Source organism: Symphalangus syndactylus, chromosome 23, assembly GCF_028878055.3.
Source record: "Symphalangus syndactylus isolate Jambi chromosome 23, NHGRI_mSymSyn1-v2.1_pri, whole genome shotgun sequence".
NCBI classification, from domain to species: domain Eukaryota; kingdom Metazoa; phylum Chordata; class Mammalia; order Primates; family Hylobatidae; genus Symphalangus; species Symphalangus syndactylus.
In genome coordinates this window covers 43990323-44005853 of record NC_072445.2, presented here as the reverse complement: position 1 = coordinate 44005853, position 15531 = coordinate 43990323, and the positions used below count along the sequence as shown (strand labels likewise).

General features: G+C 39.2%; 2 non-coding genes across 2 annotated transcripts; both read left to right on the top strand.

The window, feature by feature from the left end:
* Positions 1-4175: 4175 nt before the first annotated feature.
* TRNAP-CGG (transfer RNA proline (anticodon CGG)) lies at positions 4176-4247 on the top strand. Its single transcript has one exon. It is a non-coding gene; the product is annotated as a tRNA-Pro (tRNA).
* A 5675-nt stretch (positions 4248-9922) lies between these two features.
* TRNAS-GCU (transfer RNA serine (anticodon GCU)) lies at positions 9923-10004 on the top strand. Its single transcript has one exon. It is a non-coding gene; the product is annotated as a tRNA-Ser (tRNA).
* Positions 10005-15531: the final 5527 nt, after the last annotated feature.

Below are 15531 nucleotides of genomic sequence, written 5' to 3'. Positions count from 1 at the left end.
GTAGGTGCCTTTAAAATAGTACATAGTAGATACTAAGTGTGAGAAAACAAAAGACTTTTGTTTCTTATAATTGTGTACTCAATTAGCAAACATTTGTTATGTTGCTTGACATTTTGGATAGGCTACACTGAAGAGAGAGTGTCCTAAAAGAATGATTTCCTTTAAAATCTGCCTCTTGTGGGCCAGGCGTGGTGGCTGACACCTGTAATCCCAGCACTTTGGGAGGCCAAGGTGGGTGGATCACCTGAGGTCGGGAGTTCGAGACCAGCCTGGCCAAGCATGATGAAACCCCATCTCTACTATAAATACAAAAACATTAGCCGGGTGTGGTGGTGGATGCCTGTAATCCCAGCTACTCGGGAGGCTAAGGCAGCAGAATCGCTTGAACCTGGGAGGTGGAGGTTGCACTGAGCCCAGATCGCACCAATGCACTCCAGCCTGGGCAAAAAGAGTGAGACTCTGTCTCAAAAAAACAAAACAAAACAAAAAATCTGCCTCTTGTACACTGCAATTACATATGCTTTAATTCTGTGTTACCAATCACTTTGTTGTTTATGTTCATAATGATTCCATTTTCTAGCACTTCATTAGCTCATGAAAACTTCATGACAGGCACACAACTGTTGGTGATCCAGCTGGAAGAATCAACACAATTATATGAGCCACATGCCTGCCAAGTGTGTATTTTACTTTACATTTGTCTTTCATATTGTCATCATCATCATCATCACCCCACCACCATGACCATCATCACCATCATCTCACCACAATCATCATCATGACCATCTTTATCAATATAATTTCTCTATTGAGCAACATTGTTCAACTTCCTGCTGTCAGTCAATTGGTTGGAGGCCTGTGGCCAGACTTACAATAAAGATCCTGGACTGGCCCATTTCCTTAGTCCTCTCTCGCCTGAATAAAAATTCAGGTAAATAGAAATGTCACCTGAAGAGAAACCTTATGAGAACTTTAGCAAGTAGAGAACCTCCCAAACTATAAAGATTTGGGAGGCAGTTTGCACTGCTTGACTAAAAAGATGGGCTTCTAAGAGGAGATTTTTTAAAGTGTCATATCTTTGAGGAATTCAGTATTTGGTTTTAGTGGAATATAGAGACTTCAGAGTCATAAAACAGACACAGTAATAATGATTTGGGATGCAACTCTGTTTCAGGAGATCTTATACTCATATAAATGTCTATTTTTAATTAAACCTTGTATTGCATCTGTTTAAGATGTATAAAATAATTTTTGATATACATAGTGAAATGGTTACTATAGTCAAGCAAATTAACATATTCATTATCTCACAGTTATCCTTTGTGTGTGTATATGTTAAAATTATCCAAAATCCACTCTTAGTGAATTTCCAGCATATACTACAATATTATCACTATTGTCCTCATGTTGTACATTAGATCTGTATACTTATTCATATCAGGTATCTACAGCTTTGTACCCTTTGGCCTATGTCTCTTCATTTCCTCCTCTACTCCTCCACTCTGGATAATTATCTCTCTACTCTGTTTCTGTGTATTTGAGATTTTTGTTTGTTTTTGTTTTTTAGATTGCATATATAAGTAAGATCATGTAGTATTTTGTTTTCTATGCCTGGCTTATTTAGCTTAGCATAATGTCCTCCAGTTTCGTCCATGTTGTTGCAAATGGCAGTACCTCCTTTTTTAAGGCTGGATAGTATTTCATTATATATATTCATATCACATTATACCACATTTTATGTATACACACACACACACACACACTATAATGCATATTATAATTTTTTTAATTTTTTTTTTTTTGAGACGGAATCTTACTCTGTTGCCCAGGCTGGAGTGCAGTGGTGCGATCTTGGCTCACTGTGACCTCTGTCCCTGGGGTTCAAGCAATTCTCCTGCCTCAGCCTACTGAGTAGCTGGATTTACAGGCATGCGCTACCATGCCCGGCTAATTTTTGTGAGAGACGGAGTTTTTAATAGAGACAGGGTTTTGCCATATTGGCCAGGATAGTCTTGAATTCCTGACCTCAAGTGATCCGCCCACCTCGGCCTCCCAAAGTGCTGGGATTACAGGCGTGAGCCACCACACCCAGATGTATAATATATATATTATATATACACATTATTATGCACACGCTTCTGCGTGCACACACACACACACACATCCGACAATTTCTTTCTCCATTCATCTATTGGGAAACATGGAAATGCAGATACCTATACCAGGTGCTGATTTTATTTTCTTTGGATATATATCCAACAGAGAAATTGCTGGGTAATTTGATATATGTATATATGTGTGTGGGTTTATGTGCATGTGTGTATATGGATATAGAAATTTGGTGAATGAATCTTGTCATTTGTTGGAAAATTTTATATCCATTGTTCTAAGTTGTCTTCTGTAACTATATCTTTAAGCCACATTTTCTATTTTCCAAGAAATTTGAGTTTATGAATATACTCATATTTGCTAATGTAACTAAGCATGTTATTATGCATGATCTACATGGCCTAGACAAGGACAATAAACATCTCTGTAAAATGATTGGAATATAAGTCCTACGTGGGTCCCCTGATGTGTGCAATGATGCTGAGGTTTAGTAATCTTTAAATAATGACCTTTCTCTGGAGTCTGAGTTCCCACTGGTATAAAAGTAAATGAACTATTTATTATCCTTAGAAAAGTTGGATTTGGGAAGGGAAATGTATATTATACTACGAAAATGAAGACAGAATGAGGGTTTGGGGTTGAGAGTGTGGGTCTGTATATAAAGTATGTGATCCCATTACCATTGTGTTCAGTTCAGACATTAGTAAACTAATCTATTCAGTGGATTTCAAGATGAAGAGAAGTGCTCTAAGTTGTGTGTCAAAGAACACGTTCTCTGGGAAATTGTTGGGTTCAGGATGAATAATTGTTTTCCACATTGAAATATTTAACCTTTGATTTAACATCTCAGTATAGTCCTATGTCCCAGCTCCATCTATGCATGAACATGAGATGCTATTTCTTGAGAAGAAAAACATATTTTCATGGAAGTGGAATGTTGAGTCTGAACCGTAATCACTTCTAAGTTTTAGGGCAGTTAGGAATGATTACTACTCCTAGGTGTGTGTTTCAGAGGAATTAGTCAAGATTTTTTAGGCTTTCATAGTACAAAGAAAGCAGTTGGATCGCAATAAGAATCTCACTATTCTAACATTAGTAAGGTTGGCAGGAGTTAGAGGAATGCCTAGTAGCCTCATAATTATTTTGATCGACTCAGTAAATCCATGTCAAAATTCAAATTAAGTACTAGTTTAAATCTACTCTCCCTTTCAGAAAATATTGATTTCTCTTCACACCTATTCAAGATAATTCTTATTTTGATTTGTCCTTGCAAGAGAGTTTCATTTTTAGTAAATAAATAAACAGGTACTCTATAATAATTATTGGATAATTGAAAGAATGAACTGAATAAGAACTATCTTTTAAATTTTTGAAGGTATCAAATTCGGGACAGCAAAATGAAATTGAAAATATGTATTAATTCAAAACATAAATCTTAACATGAATGTAAAATGTGGCTTAGATGTATCAGCTAATGATCTGTTGTAAAAACTTTCTTTGCATTTAACCAAAAGTTTTTGTAACTTTCTTAAATTTGTATGTAGGAAAAAGTTAGTAAACTAACCAAATACATCTTGGTACCCCTGAAAAGTTGACGTTAAGAAATCTCTTATAAGTAGAATTTTGCTGAGATTAGGAATATTCTTTCTGAAAAACTTCTGGTAGCGAAAATATTCCTTGTTAGAGCAAATCATCTAGAAGTCCCTCAGTAACAGTAATATCCAACTTTCAAAAAGGGTAGAAGAGATAAGGAAACTTGAAAACTCAAATTTTTCTAAAATATTTTAGTTGAAAGCTAAAAATGGAAAAAATGAGTTAAATTACTTAGAGTAGTATAGCAAAGTAGAATAAAGGAGAAATGTTTCTACAGGTTACAAGTTTTACCATAGTGTGGTAATTTAAGCTACCAGCAGACCATCCACAGAAATAGCCTTTCCTACCGTTTCATTTATGTAAATGATTGATGGAATGATAAATATTATTTGGTAACAAATTCTTTGAAGAATAAAAATAAACAATTTGGGAATAAATCCTACAGTAAATATAAGCAAAACACCTTTCTAAGTGGCTCGTTGGTCTAGGGGTATGATTCTCGCTTCGGGTGCGAGAGGTCCCGGGTTCAAATCCCGGACGAGCCCACTTCATTTTCGCCCAATAAGCTTTAAGGATTTTTAAAGTATTTCCCCAAATAGTCATACCCAAAAATATGTACTTCCACCGCATGAACAGTAGAATTGTCTAAGCAGGCGAGTACAGAATCCCGGACCTCTTCTAACGGCAGACACCGGAATGCTGATGCGGCTGCAGCGGCGCTCTCCCACCTCTGTCCGTCTCTTCTCAAACCCCGAAAGGGAGGCCGTGGGCAGCTCGTGCGCGCGTGCGTGTGCGTGTTTAACCGAGTGCTGGAGGGGAAACGTGAGTTGCAGTCAACCGGTTATCTTCCTCTTATAGGAAGGAGGATTTTAATTTCCACTTTTAACTCCAGCTTCGGTGATCACTCTCTGACTCCTAGTGTTTACTACTCCCGCCACACTGGAAAGTAAAAGTCTCCCCAAGTGCTGCTGGTGCCGCTGCTCCCATTGCAGTCGACTGTTAGGGTGTCACACTCCTGCCTCTCTTGCTTTCCCCGGTCAGAGTTCATTCCTTTATTTCTTCAACGGATGCATAGCCAATGAGTATGACATGTCACCCTTCAGTGCTGAAAGCTATGGAGGCAGTGATGGAAAAATATGGTTTTATTTCTACAGAACTTAATATTACAAGTGATTAATTGTTTACCATGATGACGCGTTTTGAGAAAGTATGGAATTCCCATGGAAGTATATAGCACCAGGGCTGACTATTGACTCTTGGGAATATTGCTAGCCCGGGTTCATCTAACTGGAGAGAGAGACCACGAGGAGCAGTCATTAAGGCTGGAATTTCAAAGTTTTTCTCATCCCATGCTCTGGAAATTTGCGGGTACTTTGTTGAGAACGCTCAGGAGAATTGACTAACACTGGAATTCGAAACAGGGAAAAAATTGAGAGGAAGATATCAATCCAGTTATTTTGCTCATGCTGTCTAAATTAAAATATTTCCTCAGAATAACTGTTTTGTTTGCTTCTGTGGCCAAGACTGAAAGTGGACACCCACTCCCCGACCCCAATTTCGTTCTAGCTTCATGGACCTCACAGAGGCTCAACTTGCTCTGCTCATCTTGGTATTCTGAAAGTGGGCATCTTTTTATCTTTCCTTTTTCTGACCAATTTTAAGGGCCATTGAGTATGAAGATGCAGATCCTTATTCATAGGTGGGGTGTAATATGTTGTCTCTTTTTATAAATAAAATATAAGTGTATAATTTATTTGTAAATTAATGTGTATAATTTATTTGTAATTTAATTTTATAACTTGGAATAGTGTTATTTATTGAGTTTGAAACTCAAAAGGAACTTCCTCTGACCTCTGCTCATTAAGAAATTTCTCTGAATGCAGAAAGTCAGTTGGATGTCATCCAGGCAGAAAAGATTGAATGACCCTTCTCTACAAGGAATTTTACTATCCTAAGAGGGATAAGTTGGACATTTTGACATGTAAGAGTCTGATAGTAAATGACACAGGCAGGCCATTTTAAAATGGTTCCCAGAGTCAATAAATTGGACTCATGGTCTTAGTTTCCAGTTATTTTTAGGGCTTAATTATAATTATGGACCAGCAATCAAAGATCACTAGGCATCATTAGACACTGAAGTTAGTGTCTGATCTGAGAAACAGGGATTTTTTTAAAGCTTTTTTTAGAAAGGGAGAGAAAGAATGCTGTACAAAAGGATAATTCTATAGAAGTCTCTTGAAATTAAAATTACGAGAGTAGAAAGAAAAAACTTAATAGAACAATTGACATAAAACCTGAAGGGCATCTCCAAAATGTGGAGTAAAAATATAAAGGGAAACTCCAGCAATTGTGATTCTTGATATATACTCAAATGAGTTGAAAAACCATGTCCACACAAAAACCTGCACATCAATGTTTATAGCAGCTTTATTTGGATTTGCTAAAACATAAACAACCAAGATGTACTTCAATAGGTGAATGGATATATTTAATGCAAACTATGGCACAATGGATGGACTATTAATTCATGATAAAAAGAAAAGAGCTATCAAGACAGGAAAAGACATGGAGAAATCTTAAAAGCATACTGCTAAGTGAAAGAAGCCAATCTGAAAAGGCCACATACTGTATATATGATTCCAACCATATAACATAGTGAAAAAGGTAAAAATACGTAAACAGCAAAAAAGAGCAGTCATTGCTAAGAGGGAGGGAGGGAGGGAAGGATGAAGAGGTGAGGCACAGGGAATGTTTAGAGTGCAGATACTATTATACACGATACAGTAATGATGGATACGTATCATTATACATTTATCAAAGAGGAAAGAGTTACAACGTAACCCATAAGAGTTACAACAATGAAAGTGAACCTAAAGTAAACTACAAATTTTAGTTAATATTAATGTATCAATATTGGTTCATCAGTTGTAACAAATGGACCACAATCGTATAAGATTTAATAATAAGGGAAGCTATAGGAAGGAGAGGGGATATATGGGAATGCTTTGTACTTTCTCTTCAATATTTCTGTAAATAATAAACTGCCTAAAAATGTCTATTAATTTTTTAAAAGTAAAAAGAATGTAACCAGGAAAGAGCAGTAAAAACAAAACAAAAGGTAGAGGAAACATACTGGAGATTTAAAATCCAAGTAAAGGAAGGGAGGGAAGGAAGGAAGGAAGGGAGGGAGGGAGGGAGGGAGGAGAGGGAGGGAGGGAGAGAAAGAGAGAGAAAGAATGAAAAAGAAAAAAGAACGAAACAAAAGAAAAGAAAATTAGCCGAGTGTGGTGGCACACGCCTGTAGTCCCAGCTACTTGGGAGGCTGAGGCAGAGAATCACTTGAACCCAGGAGGTGGAAGTTGCAGTGAGCTGAGATTGCTCCACTCCCCTCCAGCCTGGGCAAAAGAACAAGACTCTGTCTCAAAAATAAAAAAAATAAAAAAGAGAACACAGAAATCAGAAAACTAGCAACAACAGAAAACAAGCTAATATCCCTAACTGAAATACATGATTTAATGATGTAATAGAGTTTCCAAAACAAGGAATGGAAACAGAAACACACTAAAGCATATCTTTCAGACATTGCAGAACATTGAGGATGAGGAAATTATCCTGAAATAGATAAATAAAAGCTAACTGCAAATGTAGTCTCTGTAATTAGAATGACTTTGTACTTCTCAAAACGAATACTGGAAGCTAGAAGAAAATAGAGAACTCTCTCAAAATCCTGAAATAAATTTCAAAAGCCTGAAAAAATATTTCCCGGACAAACATTCAATCAAGTTACTGGAGAAGTATTAAAAAGTCTCGTTGACCAAGGTGAAACCCCGTCTCTACTAAAAATACAAAAAAAAATCAGCCGGACGTGGTGGCGGGCGCCTGTAGTCCCAGCTACTCGAGAGGCTGAGGCAAGAGAATGGCGTGAACCCGGGAGGCGGGGCTTACACTGAGCCGAGATCGCGGCCACTGCACCCTAGCCTGGGCGACAGAGCAAGACTCCGTCTTAAAAAAAAAAAAAAAAGTCTCATCTACAATAAACTCTTTCTCAGGAAGCTGCTTTACAATGTACTCCACCAAAATGTGAAGGTATATTAAGATAGAAAATACATGAGAAATTGGACATACAGCACCAGTGGCAGAGAAATAAAATGCATAGTACAATGGTGAAGGAAGACATCAGGATGAAAACCCAATATGAAGTTTAGAAATCACTCAGTTTATTGTTTTGGTAAGGCTTTTATGGTTATTTGTGATTTTTTTTCTAAAAATATATATAATGTTCAGGAAACAAAATAGGAAAGATAGGTAAATAATATTGCCAAACCTAATTATATAAAGGGTGATTACTCATTCAATAAAAATTCTGATATAACTATATTTGAAGGAAAAATTGATAAGAAGAGTGTCTGTGGAGGTGTTTACAGTGAGGAAGAGAAGTGAATCTTCTATTTGTGTAATGGGAAATCAATGGAAAATACTAAGCTTAAAATTAATATGTAGTATATGTATTAGAGTACAATTTTGTTTCTGTAACAAAGACCCAAAGAACCATAGTTTAAAAGAAACGTTGCTGATCTCTCCTGTGACTGTCTGAGGGTGTAATCAATGCCAGGGTGATGCTTTGGCTTCATGGTGTTGGTTCCAGTCTTCTATGTCATGGCTCCCTCCTTCCTACAGTGTGCTGGGTCCAATCACTATTTCATGAAGCCTTCATTCTCAAAAGCAGATACATGAGGAAGAGATAAATAGAGGTTATTTCCTTCTCTTATGGACATAACCTGGAAGCTTTACATACATTTTCTCTCTTATGCCTTTACTTAGAAATTGGTCACATGATGACGCTGACTGTCAAGGGAAGTTACTGTAATCTTTTCATGGGTGGCTATGAGCTCAGCTAATTTTCCACTTCTTGGAAAAAACAAAAATAATGAATGGACAACTAGCCATCTTTGCCATAGCGTGATATTTGGAGACGTGCAGGTAAAAACAACACAAAATGCCAAATGGCTGAAATGTTTGCCTCTACTAAGAGGAATAAGATAGGAGAGACCACTGTTTCGCATACACATATTTTTTGAAGTAATTGAGCTTTTAAAACGTGTATGGTTAACTTTGATTAAAAATTTTGTTAATAAAAAAAAGCTTTAAACTAAGAACCAAAGTATGGATAAATAATTCCGGGCGTGGTGGCGGGCGCCTGTAGTCCCAGCTACTCGGGAGGCTGAGGCAAGACAATGGCGTTAACCCGGGAGGCGGAACTTGCAGTGAGCCGAGATTGCGCCACTGCACCGCAGCCTGGGCGACAGCGCAAGACTCTGTCTCAAAAAAGAAAATAAATTAATAATAATAATAATAATAATTCAGCCAGGCTAAAGTGAGAAAGGGAAAGAGCATTCCATGAGGGAAAATCACTTGTTGGAAGAGGAAAACTAGATCCATCTTGAGGCAAAAACCCAAATGGGACTGAGCATGGAAAACAAGGGGTAAGGAAGTGGATTGAGTTGAGGTTGAAGATTTCAGGCAGGTCAAGGCAGCAAACACTACAATATAAGGGCTCTTCCAAGGAAAAAGAAAAGGATGATTCTTTGTGAATTCACAGAAACAAGCAAAGGTGGTCTTCACTCAAGATGTTAATGCAATCTAACGTAAAATATCCTGACATTGACAGTGTGAAAATACAGCAGGGGTCCATTCCTGCAGGATTTCCCCTGTGTTCCCTGTTGTTTAGACTGTGATTGATTTGCGTGGGCCTCTGAAGAGAAACCGACTCCGGTGTGAACGGTTTTAGGAACCTCCGTCTCCTGCTGGCTCCCAGGTGCGCTATCCGACGCAGCGAGACGCGGTGAGCCGACAGAAGGGCTGACCAGGCTCACCTGCCGCCTCAGGTCGAAGGCAAACCCCGTGCGCCCCGTCGGCCCTGTCACGCCCGCAGCCTGCTCAGGCGCCTTCTGCCTCGGGACCAGGAAGCGGAAGAAAGGGAGAGACCGGCCCGGCAACTACGTTTCTATCATGTCTCGAACATTTGTGTGAGTCCCACGAAAGCTAAGCCTGTTTATTCCCCCTCGAAGCGTTTCCACTCAGTTCTCGATCATTCATGTGAAAACGAGCCATCTCCACGTCTCCCAAACGTCTTCAAACCGTGTCCTAAGTCTTGTAAGGCCGCCTGTGGGTTCCTATTACAAATTCTGAAATAAAATACTCGGAAAATGTGGGGTATCAAGACGAGGTGGCCGAGTGGTTAAGGCGATGGACTGCTAATCCATTGTGCTCTGCACGCGTGGGTTCGAATCCCACCCTCGTCGGGCGAGGTCTTTTAATACGAAGAGGAAGAAACAATACCAAGTCCAGCCAACTTCCCTTCAACTCTCCTGGAGTTCAGGTCCCTGGCCTTGGAGAGAAAAAAGCAGCTCTCGTATTTCTGTACCATCAGTATTACCATGGTGTTGCTGGGTTTTTTAACTTTATGGTTGATTGGGTATTGATTGTCAATATTGTGCGCGTGATCAGTTTAATGAATATTCTTCTGGTGGGCTTCCTACCTGATAACTGCAAAAACGCCTTCGAGCCTGAGAAAGGGGAGAGGGCAATAGAGAGGAGAGGAAGGTGACGGTGGGGCTAGAAAGAGAGAGAGATGAAGCTGCCAAAAAGGGGGAGAAACTCGAGGTGTGGTTACCCCAGCCCCTTCTTTTAGAAATCATTACTACTGTGAACATTAGAATAAATTCATCAAAAAGATAAGCAGAAAATAAAAACAGCACAACAAATACACCAAGGCAGAAATTCAATTACTTAGATTCTCAAGACAAATCGAGGGACCAACATTGAAGAAACGTGTAGCACTGACGACATGGCCACAAGATTTTTGTTTTGTTAAAAAAAAAAAACAAAAGCAAGCCGGGCGCAGTGGCTCAAGCCTGTAATCTCAGAACTTTGGGAGGCCGAGGCGGGTGGATTACCTGAGGTCAGGAGTTCAAGACCAGGCTGGCCAACTTGGCGAAACCCCGTCTCTACTAAGAAATACAAAAAATTAGCAGGGTGTGATGGGCGCCTGTAATCCCAGCGACTCGGGAGGCTGAGGCGCGAGAATCGCTTGAACGCAGGAGGCGGAGGTTGCAGTGAGCCGAGATGGCGCCACTGCTCTCCAGCCTCTGGGTAAGAGAAAGAGACTCTCTCAAAAAACAAACAAAACAAGTTATGAAATTTGGAGGTAAGTTATTTTCAAGTCCTCTTCATGATAATCTTAATAGCTGCATTATAGTCACAGGAGTTGACAAACTTTAGCAATTCTTCTGTTTTCGAAATGTAATTTAGGAAAATTAACGAGTCAAAGGATTGTTGCAAAAATCGGTCAGAGGCTTTGAACGTCTTCTGGTTATTGCTGGTAATTAGTGATTTCTATTTCAGTGTATGTTGTTTCTCTTTGCAATCAACAGTGCAAGAGGGACCCAGTTACCCCACTGACACTTTGACGTAGGATAGGTATTCAAGGAGGTGACCATGTTCTTGGGACACAACAACCGTGGTGACCATACAGTCAACACAATAAGCCTCAGCATTCACACTGAAATTGAGCTCATTCAAATGAACAGCTATCATGAGGAAATTTCCCCCAGAGACAGCATGCGCATTTTGATTTACCTGTCCTTAGACTGAGGCTTTGCTCATTACAATAGTAAAAAAACACACCTCTGGCTGGAGATTTAAGATGCCTGTGAGACATACCATGTATGAACAAGCATGTACAGCTACTGCGCATGTGCACTCAGAGGACCACCCAGAAGATGATTACTAGTAACACTTCTCACCTCCTTCGAAATAGTCATGTAAGACTCCCATAAAGGGAGCCTCCCTAGCGCCAATCTTTGCTGTCTCATCCTTAGGAGCAGCCCGCCCTGAATTCTCTCTCTGTCAGGGTGTGCTGTCTATTATGCCCCTAACTTACAAAATATTCTTTTTCCTTTGCAATAAATTAATCTACGCTGCACTTCTTTTGCTGTGTGTCTCTGGTTTAAATTCTTTATAACTAAGAAGACAAGAACCGCCGGGCGCGGCGGCTCACGCCTGTAATGCTAGCATTTTGGGAGGCTGAGGCGGGCGGTTCACTTCATGTCAAGAGTTCCAGACCAGCCTGGTCAACATGGTGAAACCCCATCTCTGCTAAAAATGCAAAAATTAGCCGGGCATGGTGGCGCACGCCTGAAATCGCAGCTACTCGGGTGGCTGAAGCAGGTGAATCGCTTGAACTCGGGAGGCGGAGGCTGCAATGAGCCAAGATCACGCCACTGCACTCCAGCCTGGGCAACAGAGTGACACTTTGTTAAAAAAAAAAAAAAAAAAAAAGACTCGAGGTCTTACAACAGCCATCAACAACTTGACAAGCTGAATTACATTATTTATTTTATTTTATTTTATTTTATTTATTTATTTATTTATTTATTTATTTATTTGAGACGGAGTCTCCCTCTGTCACCTAGGCTGGAGTACAGCGGTGTGATCTCCGCTCACTGCAACCTCCGCCTCCCGGGTTCAAGCGATTCTTCTGCTTCCGTCTCCCGAGTAGCTGGGACTGCAGACACCCAGCACCACCCCCGGCTAATTTTTTTTTTTTTTTTTTTTTGAGACGGAGTCTCGCTCTGTCGCCCAGGCTGGAGTGCAGTGGCGCGATCTCGGCTCACTGCAAGCTCCGCCTCCTGGGTTCACGCCATTCTCCTGCCTCAGCCTCTCCTAGTAGCTGGGACTACAGGCGCCCGCCACCACGCCCGGCTAATTTTTTTGTATTTTTAGTAGAGACGGGGTTTCGCCGTGGTCTGGATCTCCTGACCTCGTGATCCGTCCGCCTCGGCCTCCCAAAGTGCTGGGACTACAAGCGTGAGCCACCGCACCCGGCCTTTTATTTTTAATAGAGACAGGGTTTCACCATGTTGGCCAGGCTGGTTTGAACTCCTAACCTCTAGCAATCCGCCCGCCTCGGCCTCCCAAAGTGCTGGGATTACAGACATGAGCCACCATGCCTGGTCAACAATTATTTATATACTTTATATAAAATCACATATATGTTACATATTTATATATATTTTGGATATATCAAGTAGAATGGCAAGAACTTTTCCATATTCTGTTCTTTAATTATGCATTTACTTGCTATAAATCTATCAGTCCTTAGAATTATTTACCTCAAATATATTTCCTTTTACTTTTCAAATAGATTTTTTAAACAATTAATTCATATATATATTCATATATGTATATTTATATATATTTATATATGATATATATGATAAATATATTATATAATGTATCATATAATATATGATGTATTATAAATCATATAATACATCATATATTATATATCATACATTAAATATCATATATATGATAACCAACCTGACTTTTATTTCTTCCTTGCATTTTTAAGAATTGTTTTATCACCAATTATTTTATTCTTAAACACCATTGTTTACCTATGTCTTAACGTTATATAAATAGAATCATATCTCCAGTATTTTTTCTATGTTTTTCCTTAATAATATTCTATAAATTTCATTCTTGTTGTTGTAGATAGTTCATCCCTTTGTTTTTATATAGCATGTCATAACATAAACATACTGCAACATATTTATCCTTTGAATTCATTTTCCATTGCTGTGTAAAAAATTACCGTAAAATGTAGTTGCTGAAAACATTTTTTGGCGGCTGGGCGCGGTGGCTCACGATTGTAATCCCAGCACTTTGGGAGACCAAGGCAGGTGGATCACAAGTTTAAGAGATCGAGACCATCCTGGCCAACGTGGTGAAACCCCGTCTCTACCAAAAATACAAAATTAGCTGGGCGTGGTAACGCGCTCCTGTAGTCTCAGCTACTTGGGAGGCTGAGCCAGGAGAATCGCTTGAACCCGGGAGACGGAGGTTGCAGTGAGCCGAGGTCGCACCACTGCACTCCAGCCTGATGACAGAGCAAGACTCTGTCTCAAAAAAAAAAAAAAAAAAAAGAAAAAAAATTGGCTTCTAATTTCTGTGGGTGAGGATTCTGGGAGTGGTTTAGCTGGGTTCTGTGGCTCAGGGTCGCTCACAAAGCTACAATCAAGGTGGCAGCAGGAGCTTCAGTCATCTCGAGGCTAGACTGGTGAAGGACTGGCTTTCGTGATCACTGACATGGTTGTTAACAGCATGTTAGACTGAGGATGTAAGTACTCACCAACTATCGTCTGGAGGCCACTCTCAGTTCCTTGCCATTTGAAGTCTCCACAGGACTGCTCACAACATAGCAACTTGTTTCATCAGAGCAAGCAATTCAGAAGAGCCAGAGTGAGTACGAGCAAGAGAAAAGTCAGAATCTTTTATAACCTAATTTTGGAAGTGACATCCTATCACTTTTGCTTATGCTGTTCATTGAAAATGTTTCAGTAGGCCTAGCCCACCATTCACGGGGATGGAATTACACAAGGGCATGATTAACAGGAGCTGGGTATCATGGGGGGCTCTCTTAGAAGCTGCCTACCACACATTTTAGGTTAATGAAGATTTGTATTTCCATTTACTTCTAGGGCCCTTCTTGTACATTTCTTCTGATGCATATGTGCTCAGGTTGCTGAGTCATAAATTATGGATATGTCATGGGTCTGGCTTTGTTCAATGTGATGTTGGTGAGATAGATCCATGTAATTATAGTTCATTTTCATTGTGCTGTACTGTTCCATGGTTTGGACCCCACAATTTATTTATCCATCCTACTGTCAATTGACCTTTTTTTCAAGTTTTGCCTATTATAAATTACATTTTTGGAGATTTTTCCACATATCTCAGGGCACATTTGCACTGGATATACATACAGAAATGAAATGTTGACTCCTATGATATGCATAATTTATTAGATAATTTTATTAGATACCCCTCAAATTTTCAGAGATAGTATCGTGCACCTGCAGCATACATTAAGTTCCTGTTGCTTCAACTTCTTTCCAAAATTTAATATGGTCAGGCTTTTTAATTTCACTATTTTCCTGGGTGTTAATGGGTCAAAATTGTTTATTTATTCTGTAAATACCTGATTAGTAATGCCGTTAAGTCCTTTTTATATTATTATTACTATTCAATATTTCATTTTGTGAAATGCCTCTTCAAATACTTGATTTTTGTTTTTCTGTTCCTTTCTTACTGCTGTGTAGTAGTTCTTTCTATATTTTGACTACAAGCTCTTTGTTGATTCCATGTGTTATAAACACAATTCCCCTATGCTGTAACTTGCCGTTTGAACCTCTGAATCTCTTAATAACTTGAGGAACAAAAGATTTTTGTTTTAATGAATCTAAATTTATTTATACGTGTGTATCTGTGTCATATATTATATATGTACATATGTGTAAGTGTTTTGTGGGTTTTGTTTTAGAAATCTTCTGCTCCCTGAAAGTCATAAAGATATTTCCCTTTATTAACATTTAGAAGCTATCTTGTTCTACCTTTTACATTTATATCTAAAATGCACCTAGAACTGATATTTATGTATAGTGGGAGGGAAAATCACCTGGAATATCTATCTATCTATCTATCTATCTATCTATCTATCTATCTATCTATCTATCTAAATTCATTTATCTAGAGATAAGTATATTCATTTTGGTATTAAAATGACCAAGCACTTGGTGGGGCGCAGTGGCTCATGCCTGTAATCCCAGCACTTTGGGAGGACGAGGCAAGTGGATCATTTGAGGTCAGGAGTTCCAGACCAGCCTGCCCAACATGGTGAAAGCACATCTCTACTAAAAATACCAAAAATTAGCTGGGCATAGTGGCACACACCTGTAGTCCCAGCTACTCAGGAGGCTGAGGCTC